The following is a 27,377-nucleotide window of genomic DNA, read 5'->3' as shown; positions in this document are numbered from 1 at the left end:
TCCTAGTACTTTTTAAGGGTTTTGATACTGACATGTTACCCTCTGGAAAGGGTACACCAATGAACATTCCAACCCATAGTGCATTCCAATCCATTTCCCATCTCTGGACACCAGCTTCACTTTGTTTTATTCTTTTTGATTATAGCCCACCTCCAGCTTGAGGGTGAGGCCCTCTAATAACTCAGCTCTGATACTCTTTCCCTCTCATTTCAGCTTCTCAGAGTTTCTCTTTTACGTGGCAGCCTTTCCTTCCTCTTTACGGATCCATGAATAAGTATCTAATGAACAAAATAGTTGATATTCAGTTAGAAGTTAGATTTATAGGAATACTTAAAGATGTCTATGAATTAGTTGTCTCTAGATAAGACTTCATAACATGCAAGTATCAGCTCTCAAATGCTTTGCCTCAGCCTAGCTTTCTGCCCTGGAGCACCAAGGTGAAAATTCAACTGTACCTGTAGACTTCCATTCAATTTCATTCACTTACAAACACAGGTGGACAGGAAAAGGACAGGACATCTTTAATGAGCAGAAATGATGCTGAAATGTACATTATGATTGGGATAATCCATTTGCAGACATGCTGTACTGTGGACACTTATGTTGTACAATCACAATAAGAATTATGATTTATATCAGGGATCGGCAAACTATAACCCGTGGGGCACGCATGACCACCTCTTGATTTTGTGAATAGGTGTTTATTGGCACGTTGTCTGTGGCTGCTCCCTTGCTAAAATTTCACAGTTGAGTCATTTTGGTACAGACCTCATCCACAAAGCCTAGAATATTTGTTGTCTGGCACTTTACCAAAAGAAAGTGTCCCACGCCTGATTTATATTCTACTTAAAAGCATACAAAGAGTTTCACTCTTCATTCCTCACTGTTTCAGGACAGAGAGCTGGCATTATTACTCATCTCTGTGTATGGATGTGTAAATGGATCTCTTCAAGGTTAGAGTTTTGTTCAAGGTCAGGCTTAGTTTCTGTGAGGAGGAACTTAAGTTTGAATTTAGAACTTTAGATCTGCAATCTGATGCTTTCTACTTTCTAGAGGGAAGAAGCTTCTCTATTTTGCCCCTTCTCTTGTGCCTCTTTACCAACCACTGTGTGTCAGTTCCTTCCCAGAGTCTCTTTATAAGATCCTTCCCTTGGGAAATTGAATGATGTGTTGGTGGTGGTGACATATACAAGCAGATTCTAGCCTGTATCTTATATATATGCATATAAAATAAGCGGATATAAAATCGGAGTCCTAAGTATATTGACAGAGTTGGCATGTAAGTTAATCTTTCTTCCATGACTCAGAAACCTGAGCCACCTTCAGAAATACCTGAGAGTTATCATATGAAAATTTATTAGTTTATCATGGCCCAGAATTATAGATGTGGGTGACTGAATCTCCACAGACCTTATCATATCCCTTAAAAGTGACTTTAGCCTTCCTGCCGCCTCACTGTAAATTCATTCATATTCCAGCTGGTTTTCTCTCATTATGGCAGAAAAGGAAAAAGTATGTGGATATTTGAGCTTTGGGGATGCTTGGATCCTGATAAATAGAAATGTACTACATATTTCATCATTAACACTTGAACTCTTAGAGAAAAGCACAGAGATCTATAAACAAATAATAGATGCACACAGCAACCAATGTTTTTAAGCCTCACTATTAAATGTGAACCTCATGTTTGATATGTTAGATATGGGAGATTAAGCTAATGATCGTATTTACTTTAGTAAACTCTTTAAAAAAAAACAAAAACCTAATTCAGAGTTTGTTTCTGAGCAACTACCTCCTTAATCCCATAGCACCTGCCAGAAGACATCCAATAACCCACTCTTTAGGTTAAAGAGAAACATACAAAAGAGAAAGCCTTGGCTGGAATGACTCATGTTACAAGCCAGCTGCTTTCCAGAATTCGTTAAGCTGTAGGGTCCAGATCTCCTTTTGTGGCTTTCTACAGACTTTATTTGAACAGAGAAATTACAGCAACCCTGCCCACATAAAAGCCAAGGAAAGAAACTAGCTGGGGTAGCGAGAGTGCCCAAAATTTTACTATACTTTGAAACAAAATGGCAGGGGTGTTAGCAAGCCTTCTCTTTGCTTTCTGGTAATAAACGCTTCTTTGCTTTCATTCACTATTAAAACAATTAAAATGTGAACATGCTAGATTCTATTTGACAATCAGCAGAAATATTTTTGACAGTCACTGAGACAGTGACTGTCAGAGGCACTAAAACCTCCTCTGGCATTTTGGTTAATGTAGGTTTATCACCAATTATCCTCTGCTTCCTTTGACCAACATCAAGTTGTTCTGAGTTCTTTTCCATTTCAACTCATTGAGCGATCTACCTTAACCCAACACATGAACATATCCTGGGCCAGTGAGAAGCAACGTCTGGTTTATATATTTATTTTCTTCCAAGTGACAACTCATGAATGAGTGGTGGTCTTCCCTGTGCCTCGGAGCTGAGGAAGGAGACAGATTTTCAGCAGAGTTGCCAAGATCAATTGTTTTGTGTGTAGAGCTCTGTGTATGTGTGTACGTATTTTCTACTCAGGATGGTACATTCATCTATTGATTCCTTTAACAAACTTTTGTTGACCATCCTTCTTTACCAGGAAGTATTCCAGAGACTAGGAATGGGAGGAACTCCAAGATACAAACAGATAAAGACATTCTCATAAACAAAGACTGTGCCTTTATATGATAAGTAGAGTAGGAATGTTCTAAGTACAGGAATTGTTAGTGCTTTGGGCCTCTGCTTATTCAAACATTATGATGGAAAAGATAATGAAAAGGAGATGAATGAACAGATTACATTTCCAGCAGTGGTTATCAGTCTCCCCAAATCTATGGTATGGGGTGTTTTTAAAAAGTATTTTCCTGAAGTTTATGGAGCAATAATCCCTTGCTATTGGCCTAAATGTAGAGGGGAAAATAAAACCCTGAAAGCAGACCATGCAATATGGTTTTCATATGCCCTAAAGACAGAGTTGAAAGAAACTCCAACTTCATATCACCAAGCAATATTCCAGCTATTACGGACTAAAATGCTTTCCCTGAACTATTCTAATGTAGGCTCTCATTCTCAAAATCAGCTCTTTATGAACCTCTGTGTGAACACTCAGGGGAGATTTTCATCTAGAATATTTATACATGGGTGTGGTTTGTCTAACAAACCACCGATAGTTCTTCAGTATCCACGGATAGAACTTTTACGTTTGGGAGCAGCATACGCTCAGATGCTCATTTTTTTGCATAGGAGGAAATGAAACATAGAAATGTTAAACTATTTGGCCACGGTTTGCATTTAGTTAGTGTCAAGATTTTAATCCAACCTGGAAAATAGGAGCCTAGAAACAGCCATTCTTGAAGCATTTATCTTCCATTTTCTTCCTCAATAAGCTTCATTTCATCTACTTCAGCAGAAGTTGATTCAGGCTGGAAACAGAGGTGAACAAAGCCATCTCTAATCAGCTCAGGTGGCTCTGCATTAACTGAATGTCCATTACCCTCCAGCTGGCCTGGTTCAAGGAAGGGTTTGAACGACCCTGGTATCCCTTATTTTTCAAAGATGTCTGTTCATTGCCTTGTGTGCTTGTAGGTCAATGTACCATTTCCCAGAAATATAATAGTATGATGAAGTATGCTCTTGCTGTTTAGTTTTAAGCTGTGTTGGACTCTTTGCGAACCCACAGACTATAGCCTGCCAGGCTCCTCTGTCCATGGGATTCTCCAGGCAAGATGATGTATAATTAATACTAAAGCTGCATTGACCAGGGTGTAATTTTCTTTGAAGCATCAGACCAAACTGCATGGTCTTTCATCCCAACTTCATGGTGGTGAGCAACACACGGTTAATTTATGCAAAAACATTACTTTCTCCCTTGTTGATTGACTGCCGGATGGCAGAGAGCACACCAAGCTGGATTAATTTCAGAATCACTCAGCAATGTCACAGACCCAGTTTGTATTGTTCAAACACATGGTCTATGAGAGATATTTATCCTCACATTGCCTTTCACTAGCAACTATTTGTGAGACTTCAAGAACAAAACATAGCATGGAAATAAAATGCATCATCAAAAATAAAATACATCATCAACTCAGCAGAGCTGGCCCAGGGTTAAAAGATGCAGTAGGATTTCCCTTCTGGTCGATCATGTTTCCCTTTGACATTGTTCAAAATTCTTTAGTGACCACTGATAACTGCCTGTAATTCAACACACACACGACCAGCTCTCCTGAAAGTCAAGCATCAGCTTCTCTATTACAGTGCAGGGAAGGGCCTCAAGTTTGCATTTGTTTTTGCTTTTCTTTATTTTTTTTTTCCCTTTAGATCCATGGCTCTTTTTAAGCAAAGTCCAGTTTGGCATCCTAATATAAGTGTAATTTCATCTTTATCCAGAAGCCTTCCTTTTCCACACCCATCATCAGTGCAGTTACAACTGAGTCCAACTCTAGGCACGTGTCATACCTGTAATGAAGGAAAAGAAGGTGTAAGTGGTGGAATAAACAGTGTTTGAAGCACATCCTTGGCTCACTACTCCTGAAGATTGACCCTGATAGTCTCGTAGTTCACATTCAGCAAATATTTTGGTATAGCATAATTAGAAAATCTGCTTAGAAAGATGTGCACAATCTAATTTTTTCCCTTTTTCTCCTTAAATGTTTCCCTGATCTGGCTCTTCCTCTTCTGTCCTCAAGGAATTCTCTCAGGGCAGAGCTGAGACAAACCTGGTCTCTGATTCCCTCCAAAGAATATGCTAAGTAGACACTTGTCATTGATCCAACTCACCCTAGGTTTTTGAGCACCTTTCAAATGATTGTTGGAAACTGGGGCTAGTGGTCATGGGGAAGGGAGGGTCAGAAGATGAATAAACTAAATATTAAAGAAGTACACCTCTAGTTGGTTGGGAAGGGGAAAAACTTACATACGTGATGCTAACATGGAACCAGTGTGAATGTGCTATCATGAAACCATGATGAAAGGAGGAGGATACATCAATTCTCACTTCGGGAGGAGCTGGGCAAGTTTTTGATGAACGTGGTTTTAACTGCTGCTGCTAAGTTGCTTCAGTCGTGTCCGACTCTGTGCGACCCCATAGACGGCAGCCCACCAGGCTCCCCCGTCCCTGGGATTCTCCAGGCAAGAACACTGGAGTGGGTTGCCATTTCCTTCTCCAATGCATGAAAGAAAAAGTGAAAGTGAAGTCGCTCAGTCGTGTCTGACTCTTAGCGACCCCATGGACTGCAGCCCACCAGGCTCCTCCGTCCATGGGATTTTCCAGGCAAGAGTACTCGAGTGGGGTGCCATTGCCTTCTCCAGGTTTTAACTGCACTCTTGAGTTAAATTGAACTCTCTCAAGCGAATGAGGCAGTGACAGGGACATTGGAGGTAAGAAGCAGCACCAATTAAAGACTTAGAGGTGGAAGAGCATGTTCATATAAAATAGTGTGGTCTAGCAATGGTAGGGAGAGGGTAGGCAGGAAAGGCAGGGAAAATAATAGGGAATTAAGCTGAATTCATAAAACAGGGTTGGGTTCTCAAGGGCTTTCAATGTTAGGATGAAGAGCTTAGACACAATGAAGGTCAGAAACATGTTTTAAGTTGAAGTATGAAGTAGTTCTGGATTGTATATAGATCTTGCTGACATTGCTTGGAAAATGTTTGGGATGGTGGTTATGAGAGAGGCCAGAGGATCCGTTTGAAGAATATTGAAACAACATATTATTTATCATTATATTTTTATAAATAGTAACACTTATTATTAAAAAATACAGGTGCCTGACAGTGGAGGGTAGTAGCAAGAATAGAGAAAGAGGTGTGACAGGGAAGTGACCCAGGATATTGGCAATTGACTTAGCCTCTGGAGGGAAGAACTTGAGGTCAGAGAGATGGTCATGTGAAAGTCTAGAGTCCGGCAAACCAAAGAGTAGTTAGTTATCCAGGGTGCGAAGCAAGACCAAGGTGGAATGTGGAGCCCAGTGGGGTCTGTTTTGGACTTATTGAATTTGGGTCCCTTTCAAATATCTGTGTGATGACATGTGACCAAGGAGCAAAGGAGAGAAGTCTGGTCTGGAGTCAAGGATTTAGGAGTGGAGATGCAGACAGTCAAGGGCATTAGGACACAGTTCTGCGGGGAAGACAATGGCCCCTAAAGCTCAAGAGAAAATTCAGGGGCAGGCACAGCATATGTTCAAGGAGCATTATATGTGTACAGTCCACACATCACTCTAGAAGAGCACTGTCCAATAGAACATAACGAAAGACCACATATTCAACATTCTGGTTGTTGTTGTTCAGTCACTCAGTCATGTCCAACTCTTTGTGACCCATGGACTCCAGCACGCCAGGCTTCCCTGTCCTTCACCATCTCCTGGAGCTGGCGGAAGCTCAAATTTTCTAGTGGCCTCTATCAAATAAGTAAAAAGAAACTTGCAAAAGTAAATTCTGCCTATATTTTTATTGAGCCCATATAGCCAAATAATGTCATTTCAACTTGTATTGTGAAAATCATTCATGTGATAATTTACATTTTTTAAGTCTTTGCCGTCCAGTGGGTATTTTACACTTGCTGTTCATCTCAATTCAGACCAGCTATGTTTCAAGGGTTTTTTGGCCACATTTGCGAGTGGCTATCCCAGGTGGCACAGTGGTAAAGAATCTGCCTACCATTATAGGAGATGCAGTTTTGATCCGGGTTGAGAAGATCCCTTGGAGTAAGAAATACTGACCTACTCCAGTATTCTTGCCTGGAAAATTCCTTGGACAGAGGAACCTGGTGATCTACAGTCCCTGGGGTAGCAAAGAGTTGGACATGACTGAGCAACTGAGCGTGCACACACACACACACACACAACTATAGACGGCACAGTTCTGGAAGCTACCTAAGGTAGTTCGAGGATAGGGTGACCACATCATTTGTCCTCCAAACTGAGGCACTTTCAGGAGGGGAGAGGGATGAGGCAGGAGTTGGGGACCATCCTGGTGAACCAGGAAGGGTGGTATCCTACACGAGACTCCAGGTAAGACCTCTTGTTTTCTCCCCTGTTACCCCAGCACCTTCAGTTTGGCAGAGAAAGGGAATGGTCTGTGTCCAAGCATTGATTCAGATCTTAGTGGCAGCCTGTCTAAAGCACCAAGCTGAGCCCTGGCGTCAAAGCTTTGGCTGACATGACGCCTCCACTGTGCACCTTGTTCCCACCCCACAAAAAGAAAATGTTACACAAACTGAACATGTATGGGTCCTGTCCTGGGCTGAGCCCTTCATATGTGACATCCTTGACACTGGTATCTGTTATCTTTATGAGGTTCAGAGGGAATACCTAACTTACCACTGGACAGGGATTCAGATTCAGGTCTGGCTGACTCTAGTTGCCAGGCTCTCAGCATCTGAGCTACATGGATAATTTTCTTCCATATTGGCTAGAGAGAGGGGGTTATATGAAAGATGCTGGAAGACTTGAAAGAGAGTAATGTGGCCTTCTTTTGCTAACCAGACGGACTGTCCTTCTCATTGTGCTTTCTGAGAAAAATACCGAGTTTGGTTTGCCTTCTTGAGCCTTGTATGGAAGTGAAGCAGATTTTCTCTAAAAATATTATGTGTATGTGTGCATGCTTAGTCACTCAGTTATGTCCAACTCTTTGTGACCCCATGGACTGCAGTCCTCCAGGCTCCTCTGTCCATGGAATTCTCCAAGCAGAATACTGGAGTGGGTTGCCATTTCCTTCTCTAGGGGATCTGCCCGACCCAAGGATGGAACCTGCATCTCTTATATCTCCTGCACTGGCAGGGGAATTCTTTACCACTTGTGCCACCTGGGAAGCCCATAAAAATATTGGACACTGAATTTGTAAATCTCCAGTCTCTAGCGTGTGTGTGTTTTCACCTCCCCCGGTAATCCTGTCTCTCAGCTTCAGTGCACCCGATCCCTGGCTACGAAGTGACATGTTAGTTCCTCAGTCCCTGAAGAAGTTCTGGCAATGATGGATCACACTTGTTGTCAGTCTTGTCTTGGAGGATGACTTTATGCTTGGGATGAGCCTGCCAAGGATGATGTGAGAAACTTACTCATTGTCGGAGACCCTGGGAAGATGTTCCCAGCTGTGAAGAGGCAGCTGCAGTCAAGTACAATCCCAGGCATTCCAGCTGGGGGTGGGAGCACTGGCAGCCACGTGGTCCAGTTGGGCAGGGAGTAAACGTGTCAAAGCCCTGTAGTGATCCTGCCAGGGCAGCAGGAAATTCACAAAATAGTGCCATCCCACACTCCAGGTCCTGGTATGAAGTTCAAAGGGAGCTCAAAGGTATGCGGTGAGGAAGAGGTCCTGGCTGAGCCAAACGCCAAAGTTTTCTTCCTTGTGCAACGTCTTCCACGGCGAGAAAAGTTGCCCTGCTGACAAGTGCTGCTGGAGGATTTAGAGACCCACTCACTAGTAGCTCAGATGGTAAAGAATCCATCTGCAGTGCATGAGGCCTGGGTTCGATCCCTGGGTTGGGAAGATCCCCTGGAGGAAGTCACGGCAACTCACTCCAGTATTCTTGCCTGGAGAATCCCCATGGGGAGCCTGGCAGGCTATAGTCCATGGAGTCGAGAAGAGTCAGACATGTCTGAGCATCTAAGCACATAGCACATACCCACGGGAGACAGAGCTTCAAGAAGGAAGCTTGGGGGCCAGCAGGACCAATTTGTGTCCTTTGTAGGAATGGAGCTTAGATGCCAGGGACAAGAGTGGAATTATGGAGACAGTCTGTTAAGTAGTATAGCACGTTTGGAAAACAGAGAGTTTCTAGGCTTAAAAATAGAGACAGTGTAATGTGAAGTTTCATAGCATTTATTAATTAAATAATTGTTGAGGTCTGGGGGGTAGAGGGGAACAGAAGTCTAATCTGACTCCAATTAGACTTAAGTCTAGAATTTAAAATGTGGTGCTTTGGAAGGCAAAAGAGGCTATTTCCTGGGATAAAAAATGAGTCACACAGAATCCAAATGGTGTTTATAGACTGTAGACAGCCTTGGGGAAGGAGGGGGTCTTTAAAAAGCAAAATATAGTCTCTATCCCTGTCTGTCTGTCTGTCTCTCTTCCTCTGTCTCTCCCCCACCTGTCTCTGTCTCTCTCTCCTCCCTCATCTCATTTCTGTTTGTCCTATTTCCCCATCACTCTGTCAAAGGGGATGCGTATGTTGGTAAAAGTGCTACTCTAATAAAGGACATGCTTTCTACCTCTGTGTAGATCAACAAAATCTGCCCAGGACTTCAGTGACTGAAAAAGAAGAGACATCAGGTTTTGAGGCTTTTGCTGTTAAAGGAAAAAGGAATGAGATCGTCTTAAAACCCTGAAGCACAGAAATTTTAACCAAAACTAAGGATTTCCCAATCCCATTTTAGAAGAGGCAAACCAAAGTCCCTTGATGATGAACAAGTGATGTGAATTTGAATTATGGGTATCATGGCCAAGTTGTGCCCTTGAGGGCCTTGGTCTTGACCCCAGCTGCGGATGAGCACAAGAAAGTCACCTTTCCAGGAGGCAGGCAACTGACAAGGGCTGGGCTTCAAGCTGCCTGCCGTTGTGAACCTGAAAGCTGAATGTTTCCATTTCCCTGGGACACAACCCAATCACATGGTGAGATCCACAGCTGTAGAAGCAATAGGATAAATTGGAGGTGGGGTGGGACCATGTCAGGCTCCATTTCAAAGAATCCCTGGTCCATTCAGAAAAATTAAGTGGCCAGTTCTACAATGGACAGGGTGATAAGAACCGGGTCAAAACTTCTGGGTTCTGGTCTGAACTTTATCTGACTTGACTCGTGACACGCTCTTAGCTGCGGCCTGTAATTGCTGTCTTATTCTTCAGGCAGCATAAAAAGAGAGCAGTTTTCACTCAGGGTCCTTTGAGATTTGCCCTGATGCTAAGGTCTGTATCTTATATGCTGTCACCAGAGCTGCCGTTGCAAAACAAGGGAGGTTTTCGTTATTCATAATAAGGGGCTGTCCTAGTTATAGTTTCTAGGCCTTTTGGGTTTTGAGAATCGTTTGATACAGCAAGCATCGGCTGCAACCAAAGACGCTGGGCTGCCTGTGGAGTCTCACCACCATGGGTGTGACTGATTCTACATGATGGCTAGCAGAGCGCAGGATGAGCACAGTTCTGTATTTTCAAGTTCTTCCTTCTTTGACTCGACCATTTCCTGAAGGCGGCTACCATGGCAACCTCATACCTTCATTTTCTCAACGGCAAATGGTAGTGAAAATGGTTTAATGCTTTAAAGAAACCTTAGACGGATGGGATTCATGAGTGTAAACGGATTATTTTGAAAATCTGTAGACAGATACATAGATAAATGCAGAGTTGTAAGGTCCACACTCGTGCTGTACATAAAGAACACATTTAAAAGAAAATTTCTAAAGCATATTTGCTCTAGTTTCATTGATTTTACCTCACGAGTGTTCTAAATATTCTGTTCCACTGATGGAATGATCGCTTCAGGAACATCAGCCCCGTCAATGTCAGGATAGGAAGAGCTCATCCGTGATCTCAGGGAGGCAGCAGGCTTCTCCTTCTCAGGACAGTAGCTGCCCCCCTGAGAACGGAAATGCAGGAATTGAGCCTTGCAGGGAGCAGGGGTTTTCCCAATGCATCGACCCTGTCACTGAAACTGGAGTTCTGTGCTGTTCTCTTGGAAATATCCCGGACTCATTAGGTCAGTGACGTCATTCAGGAGAACGCTCCCAAGATGGATGCAAAATAAGGCATAGATGAGTCATCTCTTTTAACAGACAGCTTTCCTCCTTCTTGTTCGCTCATCATCATCAAAGTGAAAATCATAACTCAAGTATGTGAAATTGCAAATTTGTTTGGCATGTAGTTGTGTCTACACGTACTGCGTTTCCCACTCACGGGAGTCTCTCGTTACCATCCAGCTCTCTTTTACTCGCGTGCATTCCCGTTATCTTCCTACCAGCTGTCTGCCTGCTCCCTTGGTATCGAGACTTGCTCTCACCCAGCCAAAGTCAAGTTCTTGGCCTCTCACGTATAGTCATAACTGACTCTTGACGCACTCAGGTCCTCTGCCATGGAAGATTAAGATGCATTAAGATACCCTGATGACTTTTTCAGACCGGGAAGTGATTTCAAATATATTGAGATTCGTGGAGCAGTACATTGGAAAGAGAACCGATTGTCTGAAAACGGCCCAAAGTGAATATGACATTCAAATAGGAGGAAATATATGAACTCACCACTTATTTGGCTGTTTAATGAAGCTGTATTGTTCTTTTACCAACATGTTTCACTTTAATGCTAAATTCTGTTAGGAGGACATGAGGCAAAAATCCCATTAGTAGTCACTGGTTGCTCTTGTTTCAGGATAAAAGCAATAGACTCGAATGTATTTATTGTTCTTGTGTGTTTTACATTCCTGTACTCAATCTATCTTTAGAGCCTACTATGGCCTGACGTGTTCTAGGTGCTAGGAATGTAGCACTGAACCAACTGAAAAAAAACAAAATTCCCTGACCTCATGAACTTTATATTCAAAAAGGGAAGTCAAACAATAAGTAAAGTATACCATGTGGGCAGCTGATATTAAGAAAAATGAAGAAAAATAAGGCAAATAAGAGGCGATTGGGAGTGCGAGGGTGGGAAGGGAGGGCCTTGATAAGAAGATGGCTGATGACATGTGACCTGGGTATTGACACCATCATAGTGGCCTGAAGGAGCTGAGACAGGGAGCCAGGCAGATAACAGGTGCCAGGACATGTCAAGCAGAGGACACAGCACATGAAAGGCGAAAGGCCCATCAGAGTTCTGGGGTGCATTCTTCTACTTCTCTGAAAAAGCACCCTTGGGGTTTTGATAGGTTGTCTTGAATCTCTAGTTTGCTTTGGGTAATATCATCATCATTTTAACATTATCAGGTCTTCTGGCCCATGAACATGGAATGTCTTTCCATTTATCTAAATCTCCTCTAATTTTTTTGGAGTAATGTTTTGTAGTTTTCAGTGTACAAGTCTTTTGCCTTCTTGGTTAAACTTACCCTTAAGTATTTTGTTCTTTTTGATAGTTTTGTAAATGGAATTGACTTTTAATTTCCTTTGGATTGTTCATTGAGCGTATGTAACAACACAACTAATTTGATATGTTGATTTTATATCCTGCAACTTTGCTAAAACTATGTATTAGATTTAACAAGGGCTTTGCGGATTTTTTGAGGGTTGTAACATCACCTAAGAACAGAGATCTTTTTTTCTTGTCTAATTGCTCTGGCCAGAATTTCCAGTACTATGTTACATAGAAATGGCAAAAGTGGGCTTCCTTATCTTGTTCCTGATTGCAGAGGGAAACCTTTCAGTTTTTCATTGTTGAGTATGATATTAACTGTAGGTGTTTCATAAATGGTCTTTATCATGTTGAAGAAGTCCCTTTCTATCCCCAGTTTACAGAGTGTTTGTTTAGAGGTGATTAAACAGTTTTGATAAGAGATAGTTATAATGGTCACACAACAACCATTGTGAATATAATTCATGACACTGAATTATTTACTTAAAAACAGTTAAAATGGAAACCATGTTGCATATATTTTACAACTCAAAAAATAATAATGTAGTATACAAAAAATTGAATTTTGTACTTTAATTTGGTGAATTTTATGTGTATTATGTCTCAAATAAAGATTAAAACAGAAAAGTTTTTAAAAAGCCAAATAGGAGAATATTGCAAACGGAAGCAAGAAATTATGGTAATTCATGGGAATGATAAAGTGGCTGATTTAAAGGTTAAAAACATTATTTGATGATAGTTTGGATAGAGGGCATGAGCAAAAAATAAACAGGCATGTAAGAATCAAATGTTCTTCTAAACCATTTGGAAGTTACAGTTGGTGTAGAAGCAAGGAGGACTATGGGAGGACTGGATTTTGGAGGAAACGATTCACAGTTCAGGCTCAGACACACTGGAGGCTGCCCTTTGCTTTCTACTGCCTTATTCCCAGCTCCTCCTGACACTGGAAGAAGTGGCTCCACCGCTAGTAACTAACAATTGTTCCTTGTATGTGCAAGGCTATCATCAAGAGTTGCCCCAAACTCCAGCTCCCCCAGAACAGAACTCAAGTTAGGAGGCCACTTCAGAATACATGGATGTGAGACACAGTTGAGAGAGAGAACAAAGAATTCCCAAATACTGAGAATGCTACTGCTGCATCGCTTTAGTCGTGTCCGACTCTGTGCGACCCCATAGACGGCAGCCCACCAGGCTCCCCCATCCCTGGGATTCTCCAGGCAAGAACACTGGAGTGGGTTGCCATTTCCTTCTCCAATGCGTGAAAGTGAAAAGTGAAAAAGTGAAGTCACTCAGTCCTGTCCGACTCTAGCGACCCCATGGACTGCAGCCAACCAGGCTCCTCTGTCCATGGGATTTTCTAGGCAAAAGTACTGGAGTGGGGTGCCATTGCCTTCTCCGAAATACTGAGAATAGTTATTGCCAATTATAGAAGGGCAAAGAACAGGAACCACTGGATCATGGAAAACTGCATGAAATCTTTGTGCCCACAGAACCTTACACACAGTAGGCATATGGTAAATGTTTGCTGGTTGGTTGGTTAAGTACTAATTTCCAGTGAAAATTCTGGGCTCATCTTCCTTATAGATTTGAAAAAGTCAGTAGACTTAATTTGCCTTTTTGGAATTGATTATGGCCTCACGCTGAGTAAGAAACACTTAGTCATGTCCACCTCTTTCCGACCCATGGACTGCCCAGGTGCCGCAGCAGTAAAGAATCCTCCTGCCAGTGCAGGAGACACAGGAGACTCAGGTTCGATCTCTTGGTTGGGAAGATCCCCTGGAGACAGAAAACGGCAACCTGCTCCAGTATTCTTGCCTGGAAAATCCCATGGACAGAGGAGCCTGTCAGGCTACAGTCCATAGCGTCACAAAGAGTCAGACACAACTGAGCGCACACACAGCTTATTATACTGCCCTGAGTAAAGGTCCCTTAGACATCTTTCAGCCTATTGGTTTGAGATGTCTTGGTGTCTTACCTTTTAGTTCCTAACTCTAGTGATCACTTAAATTTCAATGAAAGAATAATTTGTGTAAGATTCAAATATTGTAAATATGGCTCTGAGGTCTTAGGAGGGAAGGTTATCTTGTTTTGCCCAATGAAGGTGAAGCTCCACATGAGCAGAGACAGCTAAAATAAAACAGAGCCAGTTGGAAAATTTCACTTAATATTAGACTAGCAGGTTCCTCTTTCTGTTGACTGGTGTCAGTCGTGAGTTCCTAAGAAAATCGAGTCTTATAGGATGGTCACATTTTGCAAAAGGGCTTCCCAGGTGGTCCTAGAAGTAAAGAACCCACCTGCCTATGCAGAAGATTCAAGAGACACAGATCCGATTCCTGGGTCAGGAAGATCCCCTGGAGGAGGGCATGGCAACCCACTCCAGTATTCTTGACTGGAGAATCCCATGGACAGAGGAGCCTGGTGGGCTATAGTCCACGGGGTCACAGAGAGCTGGACACCAGTGAAGTGACTTGATACACACATTTTGTACAGGAGAAAGACCAAAATCTGCATGGTCTTATGCTTCACAGGAAAGAAGGAGCCAGGCCTTCTGTTCATTTCCACATGCTTCCTGGGGCATGAAGGCCTCAGCACGTGTGGTCACAAAGCCCAGTACTGAAGCAGCCGACCCCTTTCATCCAGGTCCACACATGGCGAACACTGGCTTGGGTGTGTATGTTTTTAATACCACTCTCTCTTCCAGGGAGTTTGGAACACACGTGTTCCTTTTAACTCCCACCAGTCCTTGAGATCTGCCAGCCAGGAAGACCATTCTGGAAGAACTTTGGAGAGGATGAGGGAGCTGTTTTTGCAACTGCCTGAGACTCAGGAAGCACAGGTCTCCCCAGGTCAGCCCCTCAGCACTCACCCTCACATAGCAGAGCTCAAAGGCCTTGCTGTATCTTGGTTTTGTTGCCCATAAAACACAGATAGTAACACTTGCAAAACAGACACTAAATGGAATGCATTTTGTGATCTTTGGAGGACAGGCTGCCTGTTAACATATGCTGACAGTGTGTTTTTCTGGGGCAGGCCTGGAGCCACGGCCCCACATTGCCACCAGAGTTGTTTCTGGAACCCGTGCCAAGAGCAGCCCGAAGCAATCCAGCCTCCCAGGCCTGTCTCTGGGTCCAGCTGGCAGAAGATTAAGGGCTGCTCTTGCCCAGCTGTGTGTGCCCTGCTCACCCACAGGCCTGAATTCAAGGCCCCCAATGCTTGACAGCCACCACAAGTCACTGATTCAACCCTGTAATAGACCTGCTTACTCCCATATGCCTGCCTCAGGGTCAAGTCTATTAAACCTACCATTTGGAGGGCAGAAGCAGTAAAGGCTGGCCCCTTCAAAGAGAAAGGTTTTGCTTTGGAATACAGATCCCCTGTTTGTGCTTCATGGGTGGATATTTCAGGGGATAAGAGGGTTTGTGGTTTGTTTGGGTCTTGAGAAGAAAGAAATTGACAAGATGGGCTGCAGACTGGACTCACGAGGATCTGGCTCCGTCTCCGCTCAGCAGAGTTGAGGTTCGTGGTGCCCCAAGCCAAAGAGAGATTCTCTGGGGAGGAAGACGGATGATGGAGGGGGGAGGATGGAGCGGATGTTGCCAGGAACTGCCTTTGTTATCTCTACAAGTCACACAGTGGCCTCTGGACATTGTGTGGTCCTGCTGAGGAAGCCACAGGGGACATTCTCAGGGAAGTGAGCCTGATCGATGTGGTCCCCACTCAGGTCCCCTTTTCCTAAGTCCCTTTTCTCTCCTCCCCATCCCCTCTCCCAGCCCATGTTGTTGCCCTAAATATTTCCTAGAGAGGAAATCAGGGCAGCAAAGATATTAATTTTAAGGGACTTAACCCTTTCCTGGCAGACCCAAAGTTTTGAAGAAAAACATAGAAGGAGAGGCAATGCTTATCCCTGAGCTTAAATCTCGAGTGACAAACGTTTCAGATACTGTCACCAGGGCAAGGCAAGGCGGGTAGAGAGGGAGATAAGGAGAAGATAAAGATGCTGAGTGCCAAAGAATCGATGCTTTCAAATAGTGATGCTGGAGAAGACTCTTGAGAGTCCCTTGGACAGCAAAGTGATCAAACCAGTCAGTCCTAAAGGAAATCAACCCTGAACGTTCATTGGAAGGACTGACACTGATGCTGAAACTCCAGTACTTTGGCCACCTGATGGGAAGAACTGACTCCTTGGAAAACACCCTGATGCTGGGGAAGATTGAGGGCAGGAGAAGGGGGAGACAGAGGATGAGATGGTTGGATGGCATCACCAATTCAATGGACATGAGTTTGAGCAAATTCCAGGAGATAGTGAAGGACAGGGAAGCCTGGCGTGCTGCAGTCCATGGGGCCGGACACGACTTAGAGACAGAACAATAACAACAAAGATGCTGCTGGGCACGTGACCACTCGCTCACTCAGCCCCAGTGTGAGTCTGGCCCTGACCTTTCCAGTCCTCCTTGCAGGATTTCACATGCATCCCAAATGCACCCAGAAACCAAAATAAAGACCACAGGACAGCATCCCAGATGAAGGGGGAAGGCCAAATCATGGTCTCAGATTATAAAGAAAAACCGTCTTAGAAAGCCCAGAGGAAAATGCAGGGCCTGGCTGCCCGCCATCTGCACTGAGCCCCGAAGCAAGAGGAAATTGACTTGAATATCAGCATGAAGAGCTTAAGATAGAGGGAGGGAAGAATCTCCAACAGAAAGACATTCCTGCCGGTTGCATAAGCCCTTCTCTTTGAAGGTCTGGAAGGTCTGACGGGTTCTATCATCGATGGAAGCAGATGATCAGCAAGATGCCTTCCAGCGCTGGGACTACCTCACCATCTAATTTTAGCAATTCCTCTTGGCAGAGGATGGGTCCTCCCCCTTCCCAGGGCTATCTGGGGTTCCACACACCAGCTCCTACAGCTTCCTTTGATGTTGACGGGGGGCTCTGTGGACTCAAGGCCAGATATGCTGCAGGAAGAGACATGCTCAAAGCCATTACACTGCCCTATCTCACGGCAACCATAAGAGGCCTGCAAATTTTTTTCTTTTTTCTTTTTTTTTAATTATGAAGTTGCATCACTTGATTTGAAGTTAAATGTGGGCTGTCAGGTTTGGGATCAATCCTCAGAAATGATCGTTAGGTCAATTGCCATCCAATATCCTCTCTTTCTTTGCAGGGGAGGATGTTTAAGGCATGACGTTATTTTGACTAATTTAAAGATTTCATTCATATTTTTAACTCATTATAACTGAACGCAAGTTAAGCCCATCACGTAATGACAGAAAGTGGCCAGAAGCCATGGGAATGTGTTTCTCATTGTGGAAACTACAAGTTAGTCATTTTCTTCTCCCAAGTAAATGTCTTCGGTTTGGTTAAGGGAATTTTTTTCAAAGAAATCATAAGTTCCAAATTAGTTTTTTGTCTCAAAAGTGAACCCTATGGAAAATGTAGCAATATTTCTGTAATTTTGCAAAATGTTTTGATAGTATCTATGTCCTATTTCTCAAGATCTAAAATCTTACTTTTGGGGTCTTTTTGTTTGTTGGTTTTTTTGGTTGTTTCTTTTTTTTTTCTGTTTTAGTTTTAACCTCCTGGCCTCAGAATGTAAAGACAAGTGATAAATTCCGGCGAAAGCGGTAAAGCAGAAATACTCAAATTACTAGATAATTTACAGCCACACTTTCTATAACAGGGATCTTTGCGAAACTAGCTTTTTTTTTTTCCACTTACAGTTTTAATAGAGACGAGATGGGTTGTGAAGTCAAGTAGGGGAGGAGGGAGAGAGAGGAGGAGCTTGGTATTCTTTTTCAAGCTAATTGTTATTTGTGTCGATATTGTTCCGAGAAGTCTGCTTTTAGGCCAAAGTTTCCATCTACAAGTTCCTTGCACACCCAGAAACTTCTAGAGGTGTGTGATGGGCTGACTTGATAGATTCATCTTTGGGGTCTGAGAAGGAGGAGCCATGGGCCAGAGGCAGGTGAGGTAGCATTTGGGGAACCACCTCTCCAGCCTGCTAGGCTGGGAGCCCCCCAGTCTCTGACTGCAGCCCTGCAGGCGAAACCTCTCCTAAGATCTCTCTTGATGTCAACTCCTCTCCTGCACCAGACTGTAGGCTTTTCTCACTTTGCCCTCAGTTTAACTGCCTCCTCATCCCCTCTGCAGCAGAGTTATACATCTGGGCTCCCCAGCTGGGCGGAAAGGCAGAAGCAGAGATGGAACCTGGTGAAGTGGGGTCAAACGCCAGGGGTGTGGTACTCGGGTGAATCCCTGCCCTGTAAGATGGAGGCTCCCCTGGTTCCATGGTTCTACCAAGTCTGAGTTTCTATTACTCTGCACTCCTGGGGGCAGGTTGCAGATACATCAGGTTCAAGGTGTTTAAAAAAAAAAAAAAACAGACCAAGAGCCTCAAATAATTCTCAGTGTCCAAGCCGATGCTGAAGGTGGGGCAGCAATATTCTAGAAGGGAGGAGTGATAGAAGAAATCAAGAATACAAAGACATACCTACACATGTGTGCTGAGAGGCAGAGAGGAGGCGGGAAGAACTAAGAGACGCTTAGTTCCTGGAAGTCTTTTCTGGAAATCGTGCCCCATGTCAGCTCAGGACAATGAGTCAGTTAGGTCATTTGCATATTTAATCTCAAATTATCGCCCAGAAAGTTATACTCTGTATTCCAAAGACATCAAGTCTCCAACAGAATTGTAATGCTTTTTTAAAAAAAATTTTTTTCAATTAGGAAAAAGATGATTTTAATGCATTACTCATTCTATCAATTTTAGTTTACCAAAACCAGCAAGAAATTAGTTCCCAGGTCATTAAATTCCACCCTTTGTGGTCAGAGCCGAAAGGGCTGGACCGACTCTGCTGGGAAGGGTGGAGTATGATTGTGTGGGGATCATGGGGACACCCTGGCAGGCCCTCCCCGGCCCTTGCTCACGAGCCAGCTGCCTGCCCCCCACCTCCCTGCATCTGCACGGCTTGCTTGACGCCCTGTGTTGACTTCGGCTACTGGTCAAGTTTCCCCTGGAGCCCCAGTGCCGAGGGTGCCAAGCCCGAGCTGACTCATGCTTTCCCGGACTTCCTGACACCCTGTTCACGGGCTTGTCGGCAGCTACAAGACACTCTGCCCCATCGGTGTTGCAATTCCAGCCAGGAAACCAAACTAACCGCCCCAGAATTTGGCTGAAGTCTCTGAGGGTGGACAAGAACAGAGGTTCTCAGTCAATATTTAGGCTGGGAGTGAAGGCCATTTTTTGTTTGTTTCTTTCTTTTCTTCCATTCTTTTCTGCCCTGGTTTACTGAGATATAGTCGATATACATCACTGTGTAAGTCTGAGATGTACAGCATAATGATTTACACATATTGTGAAATGATTATCACAATAAGATTAGCTAACATCCACCATCTCATATAGATATAACACACCAATGCTGATTTTTCTTTTTAGGTCAACTTACATCTATTGAGCAATTTCTCTATGAGCATAAAAATGTTGATATATATGTGTATGAGTTTAAAATAGGAAAACTTTCATTCTATACTCACCAGTGGAAAAAGATAAAGCATCATTTTATTTAGACAGTTTACATCTTGAGTAAATATCCTATCTTCAAGTTTATAAAATTTCTTCAAAGATTTGTTTTAATTGAACTGTGGTTAATTAGGCTTCCCTGGTAGCCCAGATGGTAAAGCGTCTGCTTACAATGCAGGAGACTTGGGTTCGATCCCTGGGTCGGGAAGATCCCCTGGAGAAGGAAATGGCAACCCACTCCAGTATTCTTGCCTGGAACAGTATTGTATTAGTTCAGGTGTATGACATGGTGAGTCAATATTTTTACAGGTTACATTCCATTTAAAGTTATTTTAAAATATTGGCTATATTTTTAATTTAAGAAAAATTTGAATGTCAATGGTCAAGAAAACCCTGTTCTTCCTGGTTGCTCTGGAAGCATTTAGTGATCCAATGATTGTCAAAACAAGTTACATATTTATTAGTTAGAATCACAGTCTTTATTTTCTCCATTCATAAAGGGAGCTCTCTTCTGTTGCTGAAGTGGCTCTTGAGGTAACTTGACATGTTAACAGCCACCTCAGAGGGAATATGTGAGTGTGTGTGTGTGTGTTCAGTCCCATTCTGTTCTCTGTTCTCTGCGACCTCACTGACCGTAGCCCACCAGGCTCCTCTGTCCATGGGATTCTCCAGGCAGGAATACCGGAGCAGATTGTCATTTCCTTCTCCAGGAGATCTTCCCAGTGATCGAACTCGAGTCTCCTGTGTCTGCTTCATTGGCAGGAGGATTCTTTACCACTGAGCCACCTGGGATGCCCCTCAGAGGAAATATGACTTTCCCCAAATCCACCTGAATTCAAAATATAAGAGAAAATAGCTTTTAGGAAAATCAGAGAGTGGGGAATTTCAATGAGTGACGTGGAAGAAATTAGACTAGTGCCTTTATTCCATGTTTTCACCCCTACACTCCTCAGTCATGTGTGTGTGTGTGTGTCTAGTAATAAGCAAACAGGCCAGTTTCCTCCTCCAGTCCCACAATGGTACAGATGTTTGACCTGAGAAGACAAACTGGGTGGAAAGTCACTGAGGACGCGGGAGCCCGGAAGCAGCTTTTACATGCTCCTCTCTCCAGAACAGTTCTTTTTCTCTCATTGCTTCTGTTAGCCATGACTAAAGGCACCCTGTCTTTTCTAGTGTCCTATTCTATAGCTACATCGCTGTGCTTGCAAAGCCATCCTTGTTCATGTTCACGATCATGTTCATTTGATTTGGAAAGTTTGCCTTCTGTTCTTCCTGAACTTGGCTCTATGTGCCTTTCTCAAACCGGCCACCCCACTGCACCCCCGGGGGGTGAAATCTACAGACAAGAGGCGTGTCCAGTACCGGCACCTCTCATAGGCGTGTCCCCAGGGCCTGCAGATGCTCTTCCTGGCAGGGAAGGAGCGTGGCCCTTTCGGGGAACAGTCAGCCTTTCTGCCAGTTCAGCCTGGAGAACGGGCCCAGGGTATGTACTCTCCCTCCTGCGAGGTCTGGGCAGGCTGCCTGCCCAGTCATCTCTTTTATTGCTGGCCCCAAAATGGAGAAACTAGACTTGGATGGGCCACATTCTGGCTGCACCTTAGGCTGGCCTTTGGCATAAATCTAGCGGGGCCAACCCGAGGCCCTTCTGAGTCAGAGCTTGCAGGCTCCTGCCTGGACCACCAGGCAGACATTTGTCCGATCGTTATCACTGGCAAACCATTCAACTCAGGTTTTGTTTTTATTTAGAATGTTTAATTTTGTGAAGCCTCGTTATCTTTTGAGATGGGAATTTTTCTTCTTCCTATCCCTTGTCGTTCTCTGAAATCACTTGTTTACTGATGTAGTCATAGCCTGTCTCTTCTAGAATGTAAATTTCACGAGGACAGTGCATGCATGCTGAATTGCTTCAGTCGTGTCCCACACTGCGAATCATGGACCATAGCCTGCCGGATTCCCTTGTTCATGGGATTTTCCAGGCAAGAATACTGGAGTGGATTGTTGTGCTCTCCTCCAGGGGATTTTCCCAACCCAGGTATTGAACCCACATCTCTTATGTCGTCTCCTGCATTGGCATTTGGGTTCTCCACCATTCGCGCCACCTGGCTATAAAAAGTTAGCTAGAAAAGAATTTCAAAAGCATACCTTAAAGAACCATTTTTATATTAAATCTCATTCAATGTTTCCTCTGGTCTGAGGAGCCTGAATAAATAGAGCAGCATGCTTAAAGTATAAAGATTCTGCATAAACTCTTATCATCGGTTCCCTCAAAGATTGAGACCTGATCAATTTCACTGTCTATTGCAATCTCCCACTGCCTATAACCATGCCTAGCTAGTTCACTCGTGGGCTCCACTTTGTAAAACATAAAAATTGAGGCACCAGGTGGCTGCCTCCAATCTTCCTGAAGTCCAGCTGCTGGGAATGTGCCCCCAGGCTTCTGCCTGTGTCTCTCCCAAAATGCCATCTCATGAAAGGACAGGCAGGCCCCCCCCCCCGAGAAACCTTTTGCTTTTCTATCTGAGAGGTAGTTTATTACTTTTTTGTGTCTGCCATAACAACTGATCATAGGGCAGAGGACTGGAAACAACGGAAGTGTTTTCTCTCATAGTTTTTGATGCCAGAAGTCTGAAATTGAGGCAGAGCCACCCTGCTTCTGAAGGCTTCCTTCCTGGCATCCTTCTCACTCCTGCTCGTTGCCAGAAATAGGTGTTGCTAGGTGTCCGGCCACATCACCTCAGTCTCTGTCTCCATCATCATCTTCTTCATCTCTCTTTCTTCTGTGGGATGCTGTTCTCTCATCTTACAAGGATATTGGTCATTGGATTTATGGAAGACAGAGGATGAGATGGTTGGATGGTATCACCGACTCGATGGACGTGAGTTTGACCAAACTCCAGGAGATGGTGAAGGACAGGAAGCCTGGCATGCTGCAGTCCATGGGGTACCGAAGATTCAGATATGACTGAGCGACTGAACAGCAACAGCAGCTAATCCAATAACCTCATTTTAGCTAGTTACTCCTGCAAGACCCTATATCCAAAAAACGTTGTGCTCTGAGGCTATCGGTGGGCATGCATTTTGAAGACACTATTCAACCGAGATTGGGCAAGTGGACCCCACGCACTTACTTGTTGTAAGTCATATGCCCTCTCTGTGCTCTGTGTCCTCAGCTGTAAAATAGGAATGCCAGTCATCCCTGCCTCTCTGGGTTATCATCATGTGCTTAGTAGGGTGACTGGCACACCTGGAGAGCTGTGTAGGGTAAGATGCAGTCAGCCAAGTGCCTGTAGATGCTTCACAGAGGTGAACTGGACATCCATGTCATCCAGGACCCCTCCGGGGATGGCAGATAAAGGAAACAGACTCACAGGGCCAGCCAGGAAGCACAGAGCAAGACACCCAACCAGGTAGAGGCCATGGTACATGGGAATCTTCTTTATCTAGAAGAATTGAGCCAAGGGAAGAGAGGAGAAAGGGGGCATCTCATCTGGAGAGAGGGGTGGTGGGAGTAGGAAGGGGGAGGAGGCAGGAGGACCTGGCAGGTTCAGAAATCGCCGTTGGTCGAGATGGTTAGCAAGAAAGGCAGAGGAGGAGAGTCAAGGGGGTAGGCCCCTGGAGTTCTCCAAGGTCACTTCTGGCTTTCAGCCATCTTAATCTGTTCAGGCTGTGTTATCAAAAGTACCATACACTGGGCAACCTTTAAGCAGCAGACATTTACTTCTCACAGTCTTGGAAGCTGGGAAATCCAAGACCAAGTTTCTGGAGGACTCAGTGGTGAGGGCTGGCTTCCTGGTTCACAGGTGGTTATCGTCTCCGTTGTGTCCTCACATGGTGGAAGGGTCAGGGGCTCTCTGGGGTCTCTTTTGCGAGAACCCTAATCCCGTCCTCGAGGGCTTCACCTTCTCACCTTCCAGTGACCCCACTTTCAAATACCATCACCTGCGGCATCAGGATTTAACATGAGTTTGCGGGGCACATGTCCATTCAGTCTATAGCATCAGTAGTTCTCTAAGCTGTGGGTTGGTCAGAATAAACCAGTATTCCCTGAACTACCCAGCTCTCAGGACCGATACGCGGGTTGCCGCTGTCTTTGTGACCACAAAGGAAGCCCAGAGGGGAGGTTTCCTATGAAAGAGTTGCTGAGCTTTCATCTAGTTTTATGAAAAATGTTAGCAAGAAATTCAGTGTGTCTCCCAGTGTTGTATCTATTAAAGGAGGCATCCCAGATGTGTGTGTGTGTGTGTGTGTGTGTGTGTGAGCTGACTCATGATACGGCCACAGTAGGGCAATGAGGCTCACTGTCTTGAAGTCTTGCAACTAAAACCCATCCTTCTGATCTACCTTTTATAAAAATAATTTTATTTATTTATTTATGACCATGCTGGGTCTTCAGTGCTGCGCAGACTCTTCTCTAGCTGCAGTAAGCAAAGGCTACTCTTCGTGGTAGTGTTCAGGCTTTTCATTGTGGTGGCTCCTCTTGTTGTGATGCACCGGATCTAGGGCATGCAGGCTTCGGTAGTTGTAGCTCACGGGTTCAGTCGCTCTGAGGCATGTGGGATCTTCCTGGACCAGGAATGGAACCCATGTCTCCTGCATTGACAGGCAGATTCTTTACCACTGAGCCACAGGGAAGCGCCTCTGATCTACTTTCATGACCCATCACATCTGCTCATGTCCCTCACTGAGGCGAAGATGCACACCTGATTCTCTTTGGAATGCGAGATCTAGACACATGGGCACCACACGGTCACACATGCAGCTCTGCCTTCTCAAGGACCCTGGCTTCTACATGGGGAGCCTCTGGAAGCAATCGCCATGGTTAGTAGGGTCCAGACCTTACTTGCATCACCAGCAAACTAGAAGTAAGAGTCCTGACCCTTCTGCCACGTGAGGACACAAGCTTCCAAATCTTTGTGATTTGCCCGGGGCCATGTGGGCACTCACGATGGGGGTCGTTCTTCAGCCAGGCTATCTTGGCATCAGCTGGGACCCTTCTCCCCTGGAGTGAGCCTCCCCACCAAGGCAGCATCCTCCGGACCCATTGAAAAACACCTGTCTTTTTCTTTTCTCTTCCTGGGCATCTTCTGGTTCCACTGAATCCCTGTTTCAGCAGAGCTGTAACCGTATCTCATCCCTGTATTCCTTGGTGTCTAGAGTGCTCCTGGGCAGGATGAGATGCTTTTATTTTTTTCTTTTTGGTTTTATGAGGATTTTGTGAGTGTGTGTGTGATGTCAGACTTCAAAGGAAGCCTCCCACCGTAAAGATCACGAGCAGACTCACATTAGTGATTCTTTCTCATTCCTGCGGGGGAAAGGACGGTGGTGCTAACACATGTCTCATCTCCCCCTTGACATGCAGTCTCTTTCAAGTGATTTCACAAAGCCCCCTCACTTTCTCTTTCAGGTCCTAAAATAGTATGTCAGGAATCAACAGCTGCCTACGCAGCCAAGAAGCTGAGCTCCCGGTGACTTCATTCGTCACTGCACCCCCCCCAAGCCCCCTAATCTTCGTGTTCCCAGCCTCGTGTCAGCACTCGGCTCCCCTCTCATGTCTGGCTTTCCTCAGTAAATCCCTAAGTGCCCCTGTTTTCACTAAGTCCCCGAAACCCTGGCCACAAGGCGGGCAAAGCGAGATTTAATTGAATCTCTTGGCGATGATTCACAGAAGAAAAGCCCGACCGTCTGACCTGGAAACCACACAGTGGGGAGTTTAGAAACCGTCAGCATAGTCAAAACAATGTTCCTGGTTCAGCCATTGAGTGAAGTTCAAAGGAACAAAGACATCAGTGAGAACGGTATCATGCCAAGGGCGGCCTGAAGAAATACACTTACCTGGGCATGAAGGCCTCCGGGACTTTCAGTCGTGTTAGTAACAGGAGTCCTGGCTCCAGGGAGGAGCTTCCCAGCTGGGCAGTGAAAAGTCAGCAGGGTGAGGGGATGTATCAGGATCCAAGGCTGCTGTAACAGGTAACCACAAATGAGCTGGTTTAAAACTATAGAAAGGGACTGTTTCACAGCTATAGGGGCTGGATGTTCAAAATCAAGGTGTCAGCAAGGGCATGTTCCCTCCTAAGGCTCTAGGGAAGAATCCTTTCTTGTCCCTGGTGTCTCCTAGTACTCCCTGACATTCCTCAAATTGTAATTGCATCTCCCAGTCTCTGCCCCTGTCTTCACAAGCATTCTGTTGTGTGTGTGTGTCTCTTCTCACAAAGACACCCATTGTTAGATTCAGAGCCTGCCCTAATCTGGCATGACCGCACCCTAACTTAAACCAATCACATCTACAAAGATCTCATTTCCAAACAGAATCACATCCTAAGGTTCCAGGTAGACATGCATATTCGGAGACAAAACCATGGCTCACTGGCTGTATTCCCCACATCATCCCCTGCCCATCTTGCAGAGTTAGTTGTTCCTGGTCTTGATTTTGGAGCCTCCTGGACTAGAACCTAGGCTACCCTCATAGATCAGTTGGTAAAGAATCCCTCTGCAATGCAGGAGACTGTGGTTCAATTCCTGGGTCAGGAAGATCTGCTGGAGAAGGGATAGGCTACCCACTCCAGTATTCTTGGGCTTCCCTTGTGGCTCAGCTGGTAAAGAATTCACCTGTAATGCAGGAAACATGGGTTCGATCCCTGCGTTGTGAAGGTCCCCTGGAGAAGGGAAAGGCTACCCACTCCAGTATTCTGGCCTGGAGAATTCCACAGACTATACAGTCCATGGGGTTGCAAAGAGTCGGACACAACTGAGCGACTTGGTGCATAATGTTGAATCCTGACCTTTTGACTTTCATGTTTGAGGGAACAGTGTCAGCCTGTGACACACGACTGGTGTGGTTTGATGGAAAGAGCACTGAGTGTTACTGTGGGGAAACCTAGAAGATGGAAGAGTAGGCAGTGCCCAGTCGGCAGAGTCTGGTCAAAGAGTTATGTCCTGATAGACCAGCAGACACATTTCCTTAGAACTGTTAGTTACATCTGATGTGCCCTCACTGAAGAAGGAAATGTTGATTGCATTAAAACAACAATTGTAATAGAGGATAGTAGAATGATTGAATAAGATACTCATCTACCCCATACATTATAGTCTTTGTCCACATATGAGAAAGGAAGGTACTCCCACTAAGGAATGTGGCAGGAACTCCCATAAGGTGTCCCAGGGATTCCCTCTAACTTTTGGAGCAGGGAATCAGGATGGAGGTTAGATAGACCATGGCTTTGGAATGTTTTAATGTTCACCATAGGCTATTAGCATTCAGAGTGAAAAAATGGTACCGTTTCCAAGATCTTACATTCTGGAACGTTCCTCCATCTGTAGCCTCCACTCTTTCCCATCTACCAGGTTCACTCCGTCATGGTGACCCCAGAGGCCTCTGGTCAACCCTTTTCTCAAGCCAGTCAGCACCTTGATAATCACTGTCCAGACACGATAGGCTGGACCCTGCAGTCGGTCATTCCCTGGAGGTCTCACCAGCGCCTACACCCCATCACACTACTGCAAGACACTGCCGTTGCACCATGAGCACTTTCAACCCAACATTCAAATGAATTCCCTTCTACCTCTCAGCAGAGTTCTGAAGTCCTCCCCCTCATTCTTCAGTCACAAAGAAGGGCTGTGGCAAACTTCAGAAACTTTATGGAGAAAGTTTATAGAGCTCTGCCATGGTTGGATGTGGACTGAAGGATGGGCATTCAAATAAGTCAAGTCTGAAATTTTAGCCCTGGTGACTAAGGGCTACTAGTAAAAACTCCACAAAGTCCTTTATCTACTCTCACTCTTAAGTCTCCTAAGTA

The 27,377-nt window shown here is 44.7% G+C and overlaps 1 protein-coding gene and 1 long non-coding RNA gene across 5 annotated transcripts in view; one reads left to right on the top strand and one right to left on the bottom strand.

The window, feature by feature from the left end:
- Positions 1-27,377, top strand: part of RUNX1 (RUNX family transcription factor 1) — a 273,353-nt gene that overhangs the window by 44,976 nt on the left and 201,000 nt on the right. The window lies entirely within an intron of this gene.
- On the bottom strand, positions 499-25,970 carry LOC133251683 (uncharacterized). Its single transcript, XR_009737733.1, has 2 exons — positions 25,417-25,970; positions 499-4,481 (listed from the first exon to the last, which is right to left on the bottom strand). It is a non-coding gene; the product is annotated as an uncharacterized LOC133251683 (long non-coding RNA).

Source organism: Bos javanicus, chromosome 1 (assembly GCF_032452875.1).
Source record: "Bos javanicus breed banteng chromosome 1, ARS-OSU_banteng_1.0, whole genome shotgun sequence".
In the NCBI taxonomy this organism is placed as follows: Eukaryota; Metazoa; Chordata; class Mammalia; order Artiodactyla; family Bovidae; genus Bos; species Bos javanicus.
This window is presented reverse-complemented; position numbering and strand designations above follow the sequence as displayed.